Raw genomic sequence first — 21,408 nt, 5'->3', positions numbered from 1 at the left:
AAGGGAGCAATAGAAAGACCAGATTAGTGCATAACATTAAAAATACAAATGGTAAAATATAATGCACATGAAAGCTTCAAGTAGTGCACAGTCACATGCAAAGGTACCTCCTACCTATCACACAGATCTTAATTTCACAGCATCCATCTCTGTGTGGCTACATTCCAGGGAACAGTGTTGGCATGGTAACTGCAGGCTCTATGGCTTGCTTTTTTTCCTATTAGCAGTCATATGAGTTTTTTGGTAGCTTCAGGATCAAGTAAATTTAGACTGATAGCACTGTTTATTTGGGGAAAAAAAGAACAGGGGGGCTGTCTGAAAACAGAACCAATCTTGCAGGGGGAAAAAACAGAAGCATAGCTTAGATTGAAAAAAAACCCCAAACCATAAGGAAAAGTTTTACATGTCTGTACTCCTCCAAACAGTGTCAAGAAAGAATATACATCCACAGCTTTGTGGATCTGACCAGAGCCATGCCAAGGACAGAATGGGCTAAACTGCATTTTCACTCTGATGTCTTCATTATCAATTTCAGTACAAAAGCAGAAGAGTAGACACAATTGGAAAAGGTCTGTAAATAAGTTACCTTAGTAGCCATCATATTGGAAGATCCACTTTTATATACAGGAAAAACAGCAGTTTAAGCAATTTTAACAGAGAAAAGAGTGCCTCGTGCTTCCGTTATTTTCATCACAGAAGAGTAACTTGCAGACTAATGAAACACTACATATCAGAAGGCTATCAGAAAAATGTCTGGATATCATAATGCATGCAGCTTAACCTTATCTATCACAGGGTCTCTAAACTTCCCTCAGTGACCAAGCAAATGATTTCCTGTTAGTGCAGCCCCTTCCTCCACTCCATCTGCACAACAGACACTAACCCGGGCAAAGGCACAACACACTGAGAGTTCATCAGACAGTGCCCTGCTGAGGAGGGGCTAAGGGGCTGTAAGATATCCCCATGACAAGTGCTGGCTGAATTAAGCAGTCTGGTCACCCTCAAGGTTTCCATAACTCTCTCTTGTACATACCCAAGGGTTTGCTCAGGAGTCAGAGAACACCCTGAATCAAACAGTGCTCCAGGCACTACAGGCACCCACAGAACGTGATGCCTCTTTGCACCACCACGTAGGAGTACTGCCATCTCTTCCTGCAGAAACAAAGAGAGAACACAATTCTGATACCTTCTGGAAAGTTCTGTGATTGTGAATTAGCTGTGCTGTCACACTGGGATCTCAGCTACATTTTGGTCTTCCAAAGTGTATCTCATTTGCCAGATGATGATGTAAGAAAGAGAGAGCAATAACAGATTATCTTTTTTTTTTAAAGTCAAATCTGTTTCAAAGGCACTTTATCCATTTTTTTCATACTGCAGTCTAGGCAACCATTAATCAAACCTCAACTTCATTCTTTTCCAGTTCTTTACAGCTTGCGAAAAAAACCAAGAAAAGTAATATAATTAACAGAAGTGTCTTGGCAATATAATTAACAGAAGTGTCTGGCTTGCTTGTAAGATCTCTCCCATCTCTCAGTTCTTCCACTTCACCTCCCCTAACATTAGATCTCTCAAACCACTGCCCTTTCCTGCTACCCACCAACATAGCTGACCTTTCTCAAAGTCAGTGGGACAAGTGGATGTGGAAATCCTTCCATATTCATGTTCAATAATCTAACAATTGCTGTCTGACAAAGAGAAGCCCTAATGTCTTGTCACTCATAGGTGCTGTGTGCCTGATGTTTGCAGAAATGGCATTTCTGGTGATTGCAGACGTGTGAGGAGGGTGATGGGGGGTTCATGTGATGCTCTTACTGTTACGTTACTGTTTAATTTTGTAGAACTCAAAGTGCAACCAATTGCAACTCAATTCTAGAGCAGCCAGAGTATTGCAGATCCTCTCTATAAGAAAGGTAAATACTTTAAAACAGGTAGTTCTTCTTCTCCCAAAGAAAATCCTGTTATTAAAAGCAAGGAACTAAAAGAGAGGGGATATTACCTATTTTTCGAAGAAATGTTTATGATATGAAGAACTGAAGTGTCTTGGTGCATTTACACTTTTACTAACAGGGAAAAAAATGCAAACCTGATTAGTACATCCAGACCCTACTTTTCTGGAGAGCCCAGTTCTCACTAGTAAAGGTTATTGGCAGCATACTGATTAAGCAGGTATGGCCAAAAGCCAATCAGGAACTCAACCAGTATTTAAGAGCTTTTCCTCTTGATTGAACAACAGGGCTCCTCACCTCCACTTGAGCTCCAGCAGCCTCACCTTGCAGAGCTCTGCTGTTTCTCTCACTGTGAGAGCCCAGGCTTGTCAGCAGGGGTTACCCAGTGCTCCTGACTCACTACCAGAGCTCTGGACAGTACCTGTACAGCAGCTTGGGAGTGAATCCACACAGAACTGAACAGATGGGTTCTTATATGGACATTGAGAGTGAAAAAAAATTAGAATTTTAAAAAATCCAGAATTTTTTCCCCCATAAAGTTTGTGATACCAGTCAATTCCATATTGTTCCTGTTGACCAGAAGCACCTTTAAATTTTATTACAGAAATTAATATGATCATCCACTTGCTTTTGTAACTTAGCATTTTTAATGACTCACACAGTTTGTGTGTGTTTTGTGAGAGAGAGAGGACACCTTTGGTGCCCAAAATGGAAGTGTAAGATTAATTTCAAAACACCTAGGAAAGAGTTGCTCATTTGCCAATTGCAAATATAGAACTTGAAGCAACACTGGGTGCAAATTTCTGCCTTTTTCTGTTATCAATTTCTTTTCAATAAAGGTTAGAATTGTAGGTAATAGTGCTCTCTTGCTTCCATAGCTATTGTAGTGCCACATATAGCATAGGGTGTTAAACTGAAAAATCAATGTATTCAGAGTTCATAAAAAAGATACAGTGGCAAGTTAATATGAATCTTCACAATTTTTTCAAAATCATTTTGGAACTCTGTCTATGAAGCATTTGAATGACAGAATGACAGATGGTCAAATAAGCATCCACATTTCAATGCAAGAGAATCAATAAGCCTCTGTCAGCTATTACAAAAAAGCTCAAACCCTGCTCAGGTCCATTCATCCACCTGTGTTCCATGCTAAGGCTTTGACTGTAGCATAAGACCATGTCTTCTTACTACCTAAGAAGCACTAAAATTACATAAAACTAGATATACAGAGAATACTGAAGATCTAGTTATGTCTGGAAGTTCTTACCCAAATTACTGTTAGACCAGGTTGTTTATCATCCTGATATTTAACTGCCAATGACCTGAAATAATGATGCAATACTACAAGCTATTTGTAAGCATTTCTGTGTTTTATATGTAAATATTTATCTTCATACACATCTAGTCTTCCCTGTCTAAATCATTATGATCAAAGTTATTCAATACAATCCTTTATAACATGTTATTTCATAGCATGGCCTAATCACATGCTATATCAAAATAAGATTTGGTAAAGGCAGTACAGGAAATAAAGGAAATAAGATTACACTAATTCAGACACTGAATAAAGAATGGAATGACTGTCTTAATTCAGGCAATTTGAATTATTAATGAACTGTTTGCATCTGTAAAGATTCTGTAGAGACTTACTCTATTAGAAAGATTTCCTCAACCATCTGGATCAGGAAATTGGAACCTCAATTCTGAAAGGTCAGATGCAAGACGCTGGAAAGGGCTGCTCTTTTCCAGAATTTCCTTCATTGACTCAAACACTGTTACCAGGAAGCCCATCCTCACAAGTGGGTAACAAAGTGCCACAGTAAACAGTGTGATGCTGAGACAGCAAGCTATTCACATGGTTCCAGAATTATTCTCCAGCCCCATATGAAGGGGGTGTTTCTCCCACTGAAACACCAGAGCAGGAGAGCAGCAGCTGCAAGGGTAGTTTGGGATCTGAGGTTTGTAGGTCTGTCATCATTCATTACTGAAAAGTCACAGCAAGAAGAGAAGTCTATTTTCTCCTGCATCTGGTGCCCTCACCTTTCTGCTCCAAAAGAGAATATTTGTTGTGAAAGTTTCTAGGCCATGGCTGTTTTATTCAGCCCATCAACCACTGAGAACAGAGAGAAGGATTTTTACTCATGAACAAATGCTGATTTTATTTGTTCATTCTTCACACTGGAGAATGCTAACACTTCACAGAATCACAGATGTAAAATCACTCAGAATACGTAAAGTGATTTGTATATTAGTAAATCTCTGGGCTTACAGAGATAACCTAATTTGCTCTCTGTACCTAGCAAATTCTACCTAAAGAACAACATTATTTGTCAATGTCTAAAATTGACTAAGACTTCCCATGAGAAATTTATTATTACTGACAACAGGACTGAAAGAAACCACTAGTCCTTTACATTAGATATTTTATTCCTTTAATCTTGCTCAATTATACATTGTATTGAGTCTGTTATTTATTATTTTTGACCTCTCTGCATGCCATTCTTTTGGCAATTTGCCAGTCTTCTTTACAGACAGTTACTTACACTTCAAAAAATGTCCTCCTTCCTTCTGATACTGCTCTTCCCTTTTAAACTGAAACCAACATCCAAATCTCACTGTGTTTTGGAATTGCAACAAGAAAATTCCCTCCTAGCAAACCAGTAAATATCACAAAGGTTCAGGTAAAGAAAGAGAGGTGATCTTTAGGAATTGCTGTTAAGATTTACAGTCCTGACCAGAGACTGTCTCTTCATGATAGATGTATTCGATAGATGTATCAGACGTATTTGATAAAAAGCCCAGGTTACTGCCACACACACCACAGAGTGTACTGTAAATAAGAATAAGCCCCAATATTTCAAAGAAATCTAGTAACAAGGCTCAGAATTTTACATACAAAAGTTAATAAATAACCCATGCATATATGTCTCAGCAGCTGGTCAAACATCATATGCCTTGTAATTGTACAACCTTCAGCAGGGATGCACAGAAACAGAAATTTAGGCATATCAGTTGGGAAATAGATTTTAAATGTCCCATAAGGTAAATATGTACAAAATTATACCATCATCTACACTAAAAAAATAAAAAAATCACTTTTTATAATGCTTTAAAGTCAGGTGGCTAATGGTGCTCGAATAATTTTCCCACCCATATTGTAGAAAACTCTTACAGCTACAGGATCCTGCACATTCAAGCACTGCAGCTTCTACAACTATGCAAACAGAAATCCTGAAGTATGACAATCAGCAGATAAAGGGACAGATGGTATGAGCAGTCCAGCATCACCAGGGCTTAGAGTAACCTCTTCCTTAACAGAGATCCCTCAAATCTCATCCGATCCCACTGCATCTTTTAGACATCTTTGAAATGACACAGCAATTCTCATTATGCTCTTGGCAAACCTTCCCCATCAAATCAAGTACAGTATTCCCTCTAGTAATCAAAAGTTATGTTTCCAAGTCTGGATTCACCAAGCACATTTGTCATACATAACAGACACCTTAGATTTTCCTGATGAGTGCAAGTCACAAAAGCCAAACAAATTGCATTACATTTGTTTTGTACTTCCAACTTCATCACTCAGCTCTGCCATTTGTTTCTTGCATGAGTGAGCTGTTCCCAGCATCATCCTTAATATTGTTAAAACAAATCCACAAAGCAACAAAAAAACCCTCAACCAAAAAGCACGTTTTTACACCAATATGCTTGCCTTGCTATCACTCACATGAGACATGGTTCCTACCCTTTCATAAACCTCAGCAATGTCTGTTGAAGAGGAAACCACAAGGGAAACAGCAGATTTCTGCTGAAAAAGAACTGTGCAACCACCTCTGGCATTTTCAGAGGTGTATGTATTTACCTTTACTAAGCAAAACACAGGAAAGGGACGAGCCAAAGTGTCATTAGAGCTGGTTTCAGCAATCGGGTAATCAAAGGTTTAACTTTATAAAGTGCATCATTCTTGACATTTTATTGTATGGTTATCTGTTACCATCAGGTTCCATCAGAATACTGAGCATCAGAATTACTGAGCACCTTGTGCACAGTCTGCTGTAACTGGGGCTTTACAATTAATATTTCTGAAACAATGTGTGCTCTAATCACTTCAGAAGCTTCTTATTAAAAAAGTGGCAAAACCAAAATGCAAAGTACAATTGAGTTCCAAGTTCAACAGTTACCACAAACACTTGTCAGACAGCCTTTACACAGCTCCAGACCATCCTGTACCCAGGCTGGACAGTCTTATACAGCCCCCATTTGAACCGAGTCAATGAACACATGGCACAAAAGTGATAAGACAAAGCAATGGCTGCCTTTCATTGTGCCTCTGAACGACTTGGTTCTGAAGCAGCCAGCCAGAAAGACACATAGAGTCTTCTCCATATTACTTTTCTGAGGCACTGACTGATTCAACATTTTGTAAAACAACACAGGAAAAAGTTAACTGTGCAGATGTCTCAAATCCACAGGTATCAGAACACATTAATTCCCCAAAGGCTTCAAAAAATTAATTTCTTTACAATATTAATAACTCACAAATAAACAAAGTTTATGAATATTTCTAAACAATGTTTAACATTCACATCAGAAGTTTCAGGCCTTGGGTTTTTTTTAAAAGATGATCCATTTTCCTCTCCCACATTCAGCAGCCAGCTATGGACATTTCCAGCAACGTGCTCCGTGCCCTCTTCTCTCAGCAGCAGAGTTCAGCTCATCACATCTTCCTGACTCTGCAGACAATTACTGCAGTTTTGCAGAGAGATTTTGACTACAACCAGATCCTGCTGTACTGATAGAGAGAATACATGCAGCTCCAGGAATGCTGGCCACACCAGCAGACCCATCTAGCAGGAACACGTATCCTGAGCTCCCTGCACAGAAGATTTGGCTCCTGAAGGAGTTTGCTGTGTTATTCTACTAACATCAACAGGAATCACACAGGTGAATATCCACCTGCACTTTTGATTTTAGCAACTAATACCAGCGTAGCAAAGGGAAGAATAGTTCTCTAGCAGGTATTAGTGGGAGATAGGTTATATATCAATTATTATGAGCATATAATAATAACAATGTGGCTATTCAAATAAGGCTTTAAGGAAGAAAAAGTTTCTGCAATGCTACAGATTTTTATCTCATAAATACCCATCTCTGTTTCTGCAAGTCAACTGACGTGCACAAATCTTTCTAGACTCAAACAGCTTTCTTGAAAAGAAAAAAGCTCTCAGCAGCTTACTTTTATCAAGATTCCACAGCTGCTTGGTGTAAACATTCCAGAACACGTTCCCTTATCAAATTCTTGAGAAGATTTGTAACACAGAACAAAACCAAATGACATTCCCAACCCCAATAGTTTGGTGTTTACTTACAAAACCATGACTATGCAATTGGTCCCTGAAAAGAATAATTTCTCTCTCTGTAGATACTGCAGCATAGACAACCTAATGTTCCACAAAGTATTTCTAATGCAAAACTCTCAAATTTAATACCAGACAAGAAGAACTTTGAAGAATTTCCCAATAAACATATTGCTTTCTAATTTTAAAGACCTATTTGGAAATCATTATGCAGCAACCTTTTCTCCTCAGTGGGATTCAGCAACAGATTAGCAAGCAGTTAAAACCCTGAAATTTGTACCCTGTGGTTAAGCAAAGGAAAAAGCCACGCTGGTTGCTAATATTTTGGTCAAATCTGACTTTAAAGAAAATAGGAAGGTTGGGACTACTGACTGTGATTTAAGTACTATTCTACATGGGACATGTTCAACCTTTGCAATAATAGGACAAATTTCTGATGACAGGTTCTAGGACCATTGTAAGACTTTCTGCAGGGGAACAGTTGGACATTCACAAGTCATGCTGCTAATCACTGTAGCCAGTTGGGAACTTGGTTCACACACAAGTGAATCCCATTTCCTGCTGACTGCTCTAGCAATTACATTTGGCTTTATACAAGCAACACCTGCAAGTACAATTTTAACATTTCACTGCAAGTATGGCTGAGCTGAATATTGATAACTTGAGCTCACAGTGTCTGTGAACTTTTGTGAGATAAAAAAACTCCTATATACACAAACATTATGGTTTCCAAACACAAAAAATACTTAAATATTGTGAATCTATTGTGAAGATTTTTGGAAAACGTCAACAGAAAAGGAAACTGAGCTAGTAGCAATCTCCCCAAACAATATAAAAGAAACAAACAAGCTGAGTGGATCATGTTGGTCACAAAAATAGCTAAAAACGGTTTTCATCTGTCTCTGTATGTTCAGGAAACGGGCTCCAAATCTCTGTCCCTTTCATGCCAGCAAAGCAAGCAACAGCACCAATACGGTACTGGAGCCCTCAGAGATTGTCAAAGGCCTTCATACTCTGAAGGGCAGATTTCTTTTCCAGCTTTTATTTCAGAAGGGCTCAGATCTGTCCAGAGACTGGTCCCATATGCATCTCCTCTGCATCATTATGCCCACCTCTCCTCTCTGGGCAAACAGCCTCCAGGCACCCTCCAGGTTCCCCATTCAGAACAAGATGACACTCTAGTCCAGTTCTTTCTTTTCCCCATGCCTGGCTGGGTACAGCTGCTGGGCCTTCACACTGATAAAGATCAGCCTCAGGCTTCAAATTTTGCTATTTTGACTCCTCTGATTTCCACATTCAAACTGTGAAATCTTTGGGACACACCCTGTCTTTCACATATCCTTATAAAAGTTATTAGGAATTATTCTGGCCCAGTAGCAGCTAAAAATTATGAGCAAAAAAATGGGGGGAAAAAATAAGAAAAAAATAGAGGAAAAAATGGGGAAAGTACCTGATACACAATGAAGCAAGTCATACTGAAATATTTTCTCAGAAGTGGAAAGTTTTCAACTGTTTGCTCACTTCATCTTAATTTTGGTTCAAAGTTGGTAGCTTAATATTAAATAATTCTGGTTTGATTTTAGAACTTTTCTTCTCCAGAAAATAACTGAAATTTTATTAATGTAATTAGTTTTCAAAATATAAAATTTTAAAGTTTTGTTATTTTTCGTTCAAGGTTGGGAGGTGGGAGATTAATGGAAAACAAAAAAACTGGCAAATGATTTTGCTTTTAGTTAATCCATATTTTGACATACGTGGTTCGTGTAGAAAAATCATCAAGAAGGTCTATTTCCTTTGTCTACAATATTCTTCAGTAGGAACTGATGATGATTCAGAGTTTGCATAATCAGATTTTTAATTTGCACAGAGGTTTCTGCCTCTTGAGGAAAAAAGAAAAGCTTATTTGCCTGGAATACAGAACGAACACAGAAACTTTGAAATGCACAACATAATTTGGTGAAGAAGAAACATGCAGGGCCAGTAACCCAGAGGTCAGTGGACTAAGACTCTTCTCTGCTATTATTCAGCTCCCTCCCAGCACCCAGCCCAGAGCCTGGCTTTAGCTCCAGCCAAGGACCCCCTTCCTTCAGGCCAACAATTTATGGGACCATTTGCAACACTCCCAAACGTGGAGGTGCAGCCCAGCAGAATGGGGAGCTTTGTGGTTTTGGTATTAAGGACAGAACATCCTGTCCTTTCCAAGCAGAGTGTCCTGAGCAAGAAGCAGAGCAGAGGAAACCAGGGGGTTCAGCTGAGCCCAAGCTCCAGGAAGGCCCAGCTCGGTCCCCTCCCTACATCTTCCTGGATGCACTCTGTGCTGCTGCTGCTGGAGCCGGGTCAGTGCAGGGGAGGGCAGGGCACACACAGCCCCAGTGTGGCACACACAGCCCCAGTGTGGCACACACAGCCCCAGCGTGACACACACAGATCCAGCGTGGCACACACAGCCCCAGCGTGACACACACAGATCCAGCGTGGCACACACAGATCCAGCGTGGCACACACAGATCCAGCGTGGCACACACAGCCCCAGCGTGGCACACACAGATCCAGCGTGGCACACACAGCCCCAGTGTGGCACACACAGATCCAGCGTGGCACACACAGATCCAGCGTGGCACACACAGATCCAGCGTGGCACACACAGCCCCAGCGTGGCACACACAGATCCAGTGTGGCACACACAGCCCCAGTGTGGCACACACAGCCCCAGCGTGGCACACACAGATCCAGCGTGGCACACACAGCCCCAGCGTGGCACACACAGCCCCAGCGTGGCACACACAGATCCAGCGTGGCACACACAGATCCAGTGTGGCACACACAGCCCCAGCGTGGCACACACAGATCCAGCGTGGCACACACAGATCCAGCGTGGCACACACAGATCCAGCGTGGCACACACAGATCCAGTGTGGCACACACAGCCCCAGTGTGGCACACACAGATCCAGCGTGGCACACACAGATCCAGCGTGGCACACACAGATCCAGCGTGGCACACACAGTCCCAGTGTGGCACACACAGCCCCAGTGTGGCACACACAGCCCCAGCGTGGCACACACAGATCCAGCGTGGCACACACAGCCCCAGTGTGGCACACACAGCCCCAGTGTGGCACACACAGATCCAGTGTGGCACACACAGCCCCAGTGTGGCACACACAGCCCCAGTGTGGCACACACAGATCCAGTGTGGCACACACAGCCCCAGTGTGGCACACACAGCCCCAGTGTGGCACACACAGATCCAGCGTGGCACACACAGCCCCAGTGTGGCACACACAGATCCAGTGTGGCACACACAGCCCCAGTGTGGCACACACAGCCCCAGTGTGGCACACACAGCCCCAGTGTGGCACACACAGCCCCAGCGTGGCACACACAGCCCCAGTGTGGCACACACAGCCCCAGTGTGGCACACACAGATCCAGTGTGGCACACACAGCCCCAGTGTGGCACACACAGATCCAGTGTGGCACACACAGCCCCAGTGTGGCACACACAGCCCCAGTGTGGCACACACAGCCCCAGTGTGGCACACACAGATCCAGTGTGGCACACACAGATCCAGTGTGGCACACACAGCCCCAGTGTGGCACACACAGATCCAGTGTGGCACACACAGCCCCAGTGTGGCACACACAGCCCCAGTGTGGCACACACAGATCCAGTGTGGCACACACAGCCCCAGTGTGGCACACACAGATCCAGTGTGGCACACACAGATCCAGTGTGGCACACACAGCCCCAGTGTGGCACACACAGATCCAGTGTGGCACACACAGCCCCAGTGTGGCACACACAGATCCAGTGTGGCACACACAGCCCCAGTGTGGCACACACAGATCCAGTGTGGCACACACAGCCCCAGTGTGGCACACACAGCCCCAGTGTGGCACACACAGCCCCAGCGTGGCACACACAGCCCCAGTGTGAGACTGCATTGGCTCAACTGCACCAGGAAACGCCCTCCGGGAGCAGCCAAGAGCACTTCCAGCTCAGCACGGGTACTGACACCCAGGGCACTCTGAGAGTCAGCCCCTGCACTTTCCCAGCTCCCTCTCTATTAATCTGACTTCAGTACTTGCACCTGGATTTAATAGGAAATGGTAACTTCTACTTTTCTCAGCTGTGCAAAGGCTGGGAAGACACGGCCACCAAGTATCTGGTCATCATCACCCGCTGAACAGTCACATATTTGGACCAATAGACCCAGTTTAAATTTATACTTCCCACATGCAATCAGCCATACAACTCCATTTTTATACTACATGGGCATCAGTGACATTGTTACAAATGTAATCACAAAGTTTGCTTTACTGCACACCAGTTCCCTGTACACTAAATTTACCAAGCAGTGCTAAGTTTCTGGTCCCCAACAGGAAGAATGCACAGAACGGGGGTGTTTGCCCCGCTTCCTTTAACTGTGAGCTGAGACCATCAAGAAAAGTGCTTACCCTTTTTTTTTTTTCAAATTTATGAATAAAACAAAAGTACAGTTTCTTCAGGAAAAAATACCCCGTTAGCTCAGCCCGTTTCCTAGGCCTGGTTCTTCATGCCCTGTTACACAAAAAGACCATGAAAGGGAGAGAACAAACCCATGCCTAAACAGGATGTAAGGTTAGTGCTTGATGTTTCAAGCTTTTTTTTAGTCCTCGTTTGTTTCTGCACAAGTAAGACCATTGTTTCTTAACCACAAATTAGATTTATATAGCTCAAAATCACTGAAGGACAACAACATCATTCGGATCAAATAGAAGTTAATACAAGAATCACAGCACTCTAATATTTGGAACATTTTTAGAAAGTCTGTGTGTAAAATATTCAAGTATATAACTTTTTTCTCCCTACAGTTGAAAGAAATTTAGATATCCTAAAATCTAATTTCAGAAGTAAAATTTACATGTGTATAGTACTCAAATAATAATTATGCTGATAGAGAACCAGTAATACATAAAAGACTTTGCTAGTAGAAAATAAATTCAAAGGCTGAAGTTGCAGGACAGGAAGAGTGGATAGATCTTCAAGTTTCTTGCTGCAGTCTTCAAGATTAAAATTTAAACAATTCAGAGTGAGAATGAGCAAACTTTTTATTCAAATATTTCTGGCTGTTCAAATTTAGTCTCCTGTTAAAGCTCTATTAAGAGCCTTTCAGAGGCAAACAATAGGCTTTTCAAAAATGAGACAGCAAATCTGATAAAAAGAGCCACCTTTGAGTCAAACAAGTGAAGATTATTAAACATTTTTTTAATAACTGAAAGCGTGAAAGAATTTTTTCCCCTTAAAAATGTAAGAATTCACACATAGCTGGCAGTCAATAAATATCAATAGATTTAATGCAAAAGCACTTACAAATTTTCTATTTTAAATCGGTTTGTACATGTCTGAAATAATCCAATTGTATATTACATAGTTAAAATAACAAAGTGCCTTTGTATATAATTTTTAAGGTGACTGCCAATTTTGAGAAGTGATTATATTTCACATAGACAAAAAAGAGTTATAAAAGAAGTTACATAATGAAACAGCTTCACTATATAGGTAAGGTCCTTCCTCTTTGTATTAAGCCTCAACAAAACTTCCACCACAGTAAAATATGAGAATCCCCCAACCATGGGCTCCAAAACTCCAGCTGAGGAACTGCCTCTGTGCAGCTGCTGCTTCACCAACTGCCTGGAGAACTCCCCAGGTTCTGAACCCTCCTGCAGCAACTGCCTGGAGAACTCCCCACGTTCTGAACCCTCCTGCAGCAGCTCAACACAAGGGGCAGGAGAGGAAAGGACGGCACAGACCTGGAGCCTGGGCTGCCTGGCAGGGACCGAGCACTCTCTGCTCTCTTTCATTCAGTTGCTGACTAATTTTTAGAGTAAGTGTCTACACACATGCTGTCACTACAAGCTAAAAAGTTATGAGCAGAATGTCTTAGCCAGTCTTTGCCGAGCGAGAACAGCGAACAACTCCCATCAGTCTCATGGACACAAGAGCAGGAGCTGCTGCTGTTCCCCCCAGCTCTCAGGCTGCTCCCCAGAACAAACACTGCAGTCTCTGCTCCAGGTTAGTACCACACTGGCTTCTGACCAACTGCCAGCCAGACAAGTACAGGTTAGGGCTTTGGGGCCCATGAGCAGCTTTCCCCTGTAGTGACCCATTTGCCAGCTGCAGTCTGTGAGAACACAATGTCAGCCATGAAAGGACCACAAAAGTTGATTAAAAACCAACACTTTGCCTGCAGCACACACACTCATAAACATGAAAAAATGGGAGGGAGGAATGAACATGGAACAAATATTCAAGTATTAGTCCTATTTTTTGGTAAGGAAAAGATCTTTGTGATTGGATTGCAAAATAGCACATGGATTTCTCTTTCGATAAAGTAACAGGACTCACAGATATTTTTTATTTACTTTTCTGAAGTCAATAAGATCACTTTATATTAAAGAAGGTGCATACATACTACAATAAAAAATTATGTCAGCAGGTATATAGCATACACAAACATGTCTGGTGCTATATGATCACTAATACAAAGCAAGAAAAAAAGAAATTTCAGCCTGAGAAACCAAACTTCTGATACTTCCCAGGTCCTTCAGCAGGATCAGTGCCAGACAATAATATTAAGCTTTGTATACTCTAGGAGAAATTGTTCCACTCCAATGGAGATCTTCAAGTAAGACAGTATGTTATACACATGCAGCTAAGTAGTGGAAGATGTGCTATATTTTCCATGAACAAAACCTTAAATATCTTCTTGCCACTTCAAAAGTAGTTTTCTATATGCAATTCATTTTGAAGAGTAGTTCTTTTTTCCTCTTCTTAGAAACATTAATGCAAGTCACTTCCTTTAGCAAATTAAAATATCCTAAAATTCCTCAGTCTCTTTGAATTTTAATATATAGAAAAAATTCATGCCGAGAAAACCAGCAAACTAGAATGTAAATTCTGGAGTTAAATCATTTTGAACAAAACTTGTACTTAACTGTGCTCTCCCAGGTCTAAGTCCACCAGCAGAGACTGGCATGTAACTAGAACTGTAGAGTGAAAGCAGTGTGGAACTGCAGCTGCCATCCCTCCCCAGAAGGATTTTCTCATGCAACCCTCCAAAGGTGAACTTGCAAGCACAGGGCAGAGGCAGCACAAGCTCTGTGATGGGGGCACTCCTGTCCCTCCCAGGCCATCTTGTTACTGCAATTCTGTGCATCTTTTATGAGGTCGTGCCCCTCCCACAGTAAAGCAATGAAAGCATATTAGTTGAAGTATCAACTGCACACACAATTAAGAGGCATGGGAAAGTGGCTCCCCTTAGATGATGGAGTTAACTCCCTTTAGTTCAGCAGGACCAAGCTGTGCACCAGCTTGCATATTATTATTGTTGCTACATATTGTATTATTACAGAAGATTATACATACACGCCACGGACATTGTTCAGACTCCAATTACACAAGTTGACTCAGAGACTGTAGAGGAATCAAGTCCACCACATGCAGTTATTACTGTGCTCTGTCTAAAAGATTTGAAGTGCTTTAGTGCTTATATAAAATGGTCAAAACCACTCAACTCACCCCACAAGCAAGAAGCAGCACAGATTTTCTGAATGATGGCAGTAATTACGCAACATTTTTGCATTTCACTTGTAGAAATGGGAAGTAAAGAAGGAGCCCTCTGGGTAACTGGCACTCACAGATTCTTTGGATGCAACTACCATCTCAAGGCAGTCACAGAATTTGCTCAACCCCAAACAAGCCTGTAAAGTCTGTAAACCTGATACAAAATCTGCTCAATCCAAGACCAGCCTTTAAAGTCTTAAAACCTAACACACATTCTTACATTCTGTATTTTATCCTCCTGAAAAGGCTTTATTAACACAAACTGGGACTGGAGTCTAAATTAAAAGGTACAAACTTTAAAAGATTGCCTCTGCAACAGAAGAAGTATATTGTTCCTGACTAACTCACTGAACTATAGCAAAAAACAGATTTATAGCTCTGAAAGAGGACTTTTGACTTCACCATAGACTTTGGAATAGAAGTCTTGCAAAAAGTTGCTTTTTGCAATATAGCTTCACTAGTGCTGATGAAAGCCTACAACACAATATAAAATCCTTTCAAGGTCATGCATTTCAAATCCATGAAAAGCAATCTGGTTAAACTCAATTATCTTTTTACTACCATCTTAATTTCAAACAAGTCAAATTTTATATCTGAAAGCTTTAACTTACACCTTAAAAATATTTAAAGGAAAATAAATACACCTCCAACTAGTAAGTGAATTGCTAATGCTGAGAGAGCCCATGACTTTTCAAGTCAGCTCCAGATTTGACTATTCATACTCCAGCAGTTGAACTACAGTAGCAGAATGAAAAACAGACACTACCAAACCCACCCAACATGTAGACTAGATTTCAATAAAATCAAAAATACTATAAAATCAAACTGAAGGCTCTGGAAATCTCATATACCACAGGTCAGTAACTGGAATTAAATGGTGTTACAGCCTTTTAAGCCAGACAGAACACAAAAAAAAAAAAACATTCTCTACAGCTTCATTGTCTGCAAAAAGCTCTTAACATTTCAGCCAAAGAAAATATTCTTACAAACACCACCAGTCCTACAATGACAGGAAATCACTGTAAACCCAGACTCAAGGTACTACTACAGAAAAGTACCTTTTTCTTTACATAGAATCATGCTGGAAATGAGAGGGAGCTCCACAGGAAGTACCCGAGCTGCAGCAGCATTATTTTAGTGATGCAAATCCTTGAAAACATTTCTTCTTGTTCTACTGCCCACTTGACTCTACTAAAAACATTCAGGACAGAGTGATGTTACTTCTAAAATATTCTTTGTGCATCATATTAGTTAACATTGCTCCATATCAAGTATCCTCATGGCATCTTGAAGATAAAAAAAAACCCAAAAACATTATGGCCAGTGTGAGCAATTGCCCTTCTAACTGAAATGGTTCAAACCTCAAACAGCATCCAGATAACCTAGAAAAAAATGAATGACCTAAAGCCTTTCCCATTGAAAATACAACCATGAAGAGAGAGTTACAGGGAGGAAAACTACAGACGACGTCTGTACGCGTCCAACAGTGTCTGTAAAAAAAAATATTCCATTAAAGAAAATTTCTTTTCCATTGTGCTGCCTGGCAACGTGCCTAATTACTGTGGTAAAAAAGAAAAGTGGATGAAAAATGATCCTGCTCAGCTTGTAACACTCCATAAGCTCTTTCTAACTTGAAAATTTTATTTGCTCTAAACAAATGTTAATTTTACCACTAAAAAAATATCTATCTGGGATTGTTGAGAGGTTAACAAGATATATTTTAAGTAGTATTTCAATATATTTTATTATAGCAAGACAGTAATTACATTTTATTAATAAAAAAGAAGTAAATCCAAAGTTATGCTTTTTATGGACTTATTCCCCTAAACACCTACAGTAATTTTGTAAGAATTTACTCAAAGCCTCTACCTAAATAAAATTCTAAGTGGAAATTGCTTCTTATCCGGCTCCCACAGTGTTTGGTTCTGACTCTAAAAAAACTGATTTAGTGGTAAGACACTAACTAACACGAACTGATTTAATTTTCAATTCTGCATTTTATGGAGTTCTTCAGGTTTTATTTAATTAAAAGTCAGATGCTCAAAAGACTAACTCTATCCTGCATTTCTTCCTCCTTGGTCTGAACACATTGTTGTGTCCCTTCATAAGATTCACTGCTGGTTTGAGCACCCAGTCAGTTCCATAATTAAATATTAGGCCTATTTAACAGGTGGTTCAAACCAGGGTCTTAAATGTTTTAGCCATCACCACAGAGCAAAGCAGTGAATGGAAGAAAAATGATGCTTTAATCCTCCCAGTACCTGCACAGAATGTTGCACACTGAAGGTCCCAGTTCAGTCTGACAGCAGGCAGGCAAGTGTGCAAGTCTGAACAGAAACAGGCACCTCTGACAGCAACCTAGCAACTCTGCTGGCAAACTCTTTTTTTTTCTCTTCTCAAGTGAAGGCATAGATAACAAAAGCTACATGTATTTCCATTAGAACTTCTGATATAAACTTGAGACATAATTCAGAAATTGCCAGCTTTACCTGAAGGAATTCACCTTCAGGGCTGTTGCAGGACATCAAGTTGGAATTGTCTCTTCCATTTCTTCCACGAAGCATAACAGCAGTTCTGAAATTATGCTTGTTCTGTATCCTGTCTGCATTCTATCTTATGAATTCTGCCAATGAGAAACAGATGCTATGTGTGGTTTTTTCCTGACAGCATTTCAATGGGGGAAGGCAACAAGCTTGAAGACAGCTCCACAATGTTTAATTGCTTTACAAAATGGGACACTACAGGACTCACCCTGAGTGCACAGTTGCAAATAAACAAAATACCTGTCCACTTCAATAAGTTCAAGGCTGTTCCCTAAATCATATTCCTATTACACTGCATGGTGACAACACTCCATGGGAGGAAGTCAGCACCTCTTCTGAACAAATGACACACAACAGACACAAGGAGCATCACTGCCACTGTGCCCACCTCCTGAACATCAGCTCTAAAATCAACTGAGTTATTCACTGACTGTGACAAGTCTGCATTGGCAAGCACCACTCCCAGCAAGCCAACAACCAGGGGGATTTCTCCTTGCTCCCAGGTTTCAGGAGCATGGCTCTGCCCCCATTTTTAGTTGCTAGCTATAATAGGTTTATACAGATTAGCTGCATTAGTGTTGTGTCCCTGCTAAGCTCTGATGCTGGGTTGCTAATCATCTTCTCCCCCATTCCATGACCCTTCTTCAATACAAGTTGTTCTTGGGCTTGTTTTTTTTAACTGCCCCACTCCTGACCTTACAGACCTACTGATCTCAACATTTCAGGACACAGCTGTAGAACTGGAGCAGGCTCTTAGTTATCTTGTTGCATCTTAAGAAATGAATGATTCTGTTACTAACTAAATCAAGCATAGTCAGGGCTATAATTCCCATCTTGTAGCTTTAAGTGACCATTCCCAGATTGTAAAGGCTACACAGTTAAATCGGTGGCTCTGTTTCCCAATCACATCCAGAACTGCTGTTACATTAAAAGCAAGCAAGAAAATAGTTACTGGTCACTATGGGTAGATTTTCTTACCTTATTTTTCCCCAATTTTCAAGTCAAACACGGTTTTACTAGTCAATATTAGTCAACTGGAGGGAACAAACAGATGGCAATAAAACTTTCCCACCATTCTTAACAGCAAATTACTCTGAAAAACAGTGTTGACTTGTGGAGTAATCACTTCCTATACCAGACCATGCCTGTGAATTCTGGATAGCACGGGACAGAAAGCAGAATCAAGCAGACTTAGTGCTACTCCTCCTATCTTATAAGTAATGCCTAAGGCAAAGAATATGAAGAGCCAGCCAAGCAGCTATTTAAAGGAGGAGCTATCCCACTATTATAAACCATAGTGTAAGTAAGCTACAAATATTTCATTGCAGAGATAAAATTGTTCTGTGTGGCTGTTGGGAGGGTTAAGTATCATCTGGAAGACATGAGCACTCTGTTCTTGCACAATATCATTTTGTACAAAACGGCAATGGAAAGGATTTTCCTCATTAACGAACCATGATGGGAGGAAGAATGAAACTTAAGCCAGCTAATTTTTCCTAGATCATAATGTTCTTCATTTTTAGGTCATTCAAGTTCCATATTAATTCCAGAAAGATGGAGACTTTGCAATCCCCTGCTCCCTCTCTCATTACATATGTAATTGTAAAAGCTACCCTGCTGTAATAAAACATTAATCTCTGTACTTCTCATTATGGGATCCCAGACTCCCAGTGATGGATGAGCATGCAGCAGAGCACATTTCCACAGTGCACTGGAATATCACTGAGTCATCATTTGGAATAGGAAAGCACAAGGCCAGAACTTACAGTACACCTTTTTGTTTGTTTGTTTTAAACCTACACTAAAGTAACTTCTGAGTCATATCATATACAGAGATACCTGAGATGTTATTTAGGCACAGTCGTACCCAATTGAATAATTCTGCATATATACAAACACAAGAACTTTAACTAGCTTCTGAAATGTGCCTTCCTTGCAGTGTTAAAGACAGAATTCATTATACCCAGGAACACCAGCACATGACATGGGCATAGACAAACATTATGCAGATTTAAATGAAGAAGACTGGAGAGCTACTACTTCATGTTGAGTTTCACACACCCTTCAGTGTGTCCTCTTTTGTAGAGCAACACTAATATTAGTTAAATGTTTAAAAAGTATTGGAAGTTCTAAGCCTCTAACATTTTCAGTGCTTATCCAAACTGTGACAAATATGAAGTTCTTTTACTTTCTCAATAATTATCAAACAGACAATACAGAGCAGTAAGTATTCCTTTTTAGAGAAAGATCTTAAGATCATGCAAACTGAAAAATAAAGGTATGAAATTCACATCTTCAGATTTCACTACCACTAGACATTATTCTCATAACAGGCTTAAAAACTACTTGCAGAAGAGTGACTGTAAGAAATGAAAGCTGCCCAAAAGAGCCATCTTCTGAAAAAGCAAATGTGCCTTGGTGGGGACAACAGCCATCTGAGAGACCCCTGCAGTGCTTTTGGATTAAGGCTAAAGAAATACATGGTAAGACATTTACTGTAGATAAAAAGAACACAGGAATGGCCAACTCATTATGTCTTACCATCATTCCATAAAAACTCAGCATTCATAATCTAACATGTATCACACTGTAAGGATTCAAAAAACCTTGAGTTCCTTGATATTTTACACTTCCTATCACAGTCCACCAAACAAACAAGGCAAGAGTAACCTTTTGAAAACTGCAACTTTTCTGTGTATCAGATGTCTGCTTTAGTTTTTAAGTAACACTACAGTGCTCTCTTTCCCTAGATATATTGTTTCCTCCTATTGTCTTTTAGTTCTCACTTACTAAAATTAATTGTTGTCTTTAGCACAAGCATCAGTTAACACACCAACATCCACCTGACATCAAGAAGCAGGGGTAAATATAGATTGTCATTAGCCAAATGCTCCACTTTTAAAATGAAAGTACTATAAAGTGCCTCTGACCTAAAAAGCATGTCCTGCTGGCAGCACAGCTCCCTGGGAAGAGATGACAGTCATTTAGCTGGGCTGTGTATCAGCAGCTGCAATCCCTTACAAGTGGTTGGGTGTGGACAAAACCTGTTCAAAGCAAAACCATTCGAGGTTTAAGCACACTCAGTTTAAACAGCGCCTGAAGTGATACAAGACACAGCCAAACGTGCTGTGCTCTTCTTTCCCTTCAAATATATCCAAGAAGTTTTATAGGCATAGCAGGCCAGACTGCTCTGACCTCTGCAAAGCAGCTATTTTTACCCTCTTCCAAAGCCAAAATACACTTTGCACAGAAGCCCTCGTGTCCTTCCACTGAAAAGGGGGAAAAAAAAATGAAAAAGTTGTGCAGATGATTGGCTCAGATGCCACGAGCACAACGTGTTTACACTGTAGTTGCACAAAGCTACACCAGCTGAATATTCCTCACAGAACTGTCACCTGTATGTGTTCCTTGGCCTTTGAAACTACTTTGAACTATTTTATTTTGAACTTTCTGCCAGAATACCTGTTTCTTTGTCCTTGTTCTCTTGAAGATACCAGCAGAAAAGGTCACTTGTACTAATAAATCCATGCCAGTTTAAAAAAATGGTTGTAATTAAACTGTAGAAAAGCACCATCATGAACAGAAAAACACCTAGATATTTAAAGAACAGCTTTATATGTATAGAAAGTACTGGCAATTTTCATATACAGGGGGACAGCACAAGGTCCCACACAACTCAAACACCTAAAACCAAAGCTAAACAGCACACTGTCTGTCATCTATAAATCAGCACATTTTCTGCAGATAATTCATAAGAATTTCTCTAGGCAGAAGGAAACAATTTCAACATGGCACACAGAGAAAACACGAAGTAACATCAAGGAAAGAATCCAGATCTGCCAGTTCCTAAATCTTACATTCAGTATATTAGGCCTCTTCAGTTTTTCTAAGGACCACAGTTTAATATAAAGATAGTCTAAACTGAATAAATTCACCTCCCCAAAATCTAATTAAA

General features: G+C 40.6%; 1 protein-coding gene across 4 annotated transcripts in view; it reads right to left on the bottom strand.

Moving 5' to 3' along the window:
- SMPD3 (sphingomyelin phosphodiesterase 3) overlaps nucleotides 1-21,408 on the bottom strand; it is an 86,831-nt gene that overhangs the window by 54,895 nt on the left and 10,528 nt on the right. Inside the window, exon 1 of one of the 4 annotated variants that reach the window (XM_032700904.1) lies at nucleotides 9,058-9,169. The exons of the other annotated variants lie outside the window; for them this stretch is intronic. The gene's annotated coding sequence lies outside the window, so the exon portion shown is untranslated. Of the gene's footprint in view, nucleotides 1-9,057; nucleotides 9,170-21,408 lie in introns of those variants that run through there. 4 annotated transcript variants of the gene reach the window in all.

This window comes from Chiroxiphia lanceolata, chromosome 13 (genome assembly GCF_009829145.1).
Source record: "Chiroxiphia lanceolata isolate bChiLan1 chromosome 13, bChiLan1.pri, whole genome shotgun sequence".
NCBI classification, from domain to species: domain Eukaryota; kingdom Metazoa; phylum Chordata; class Aves; order Passeriformes; family Pipridae; genus Chiroxiphia; species Chiroxiphia lanceolata.
The sequence above is the reverse complement of the archived record's forward strand: the minus strand, read 5'-3'. Positions and strand labels throughout refer to the sequence as shown.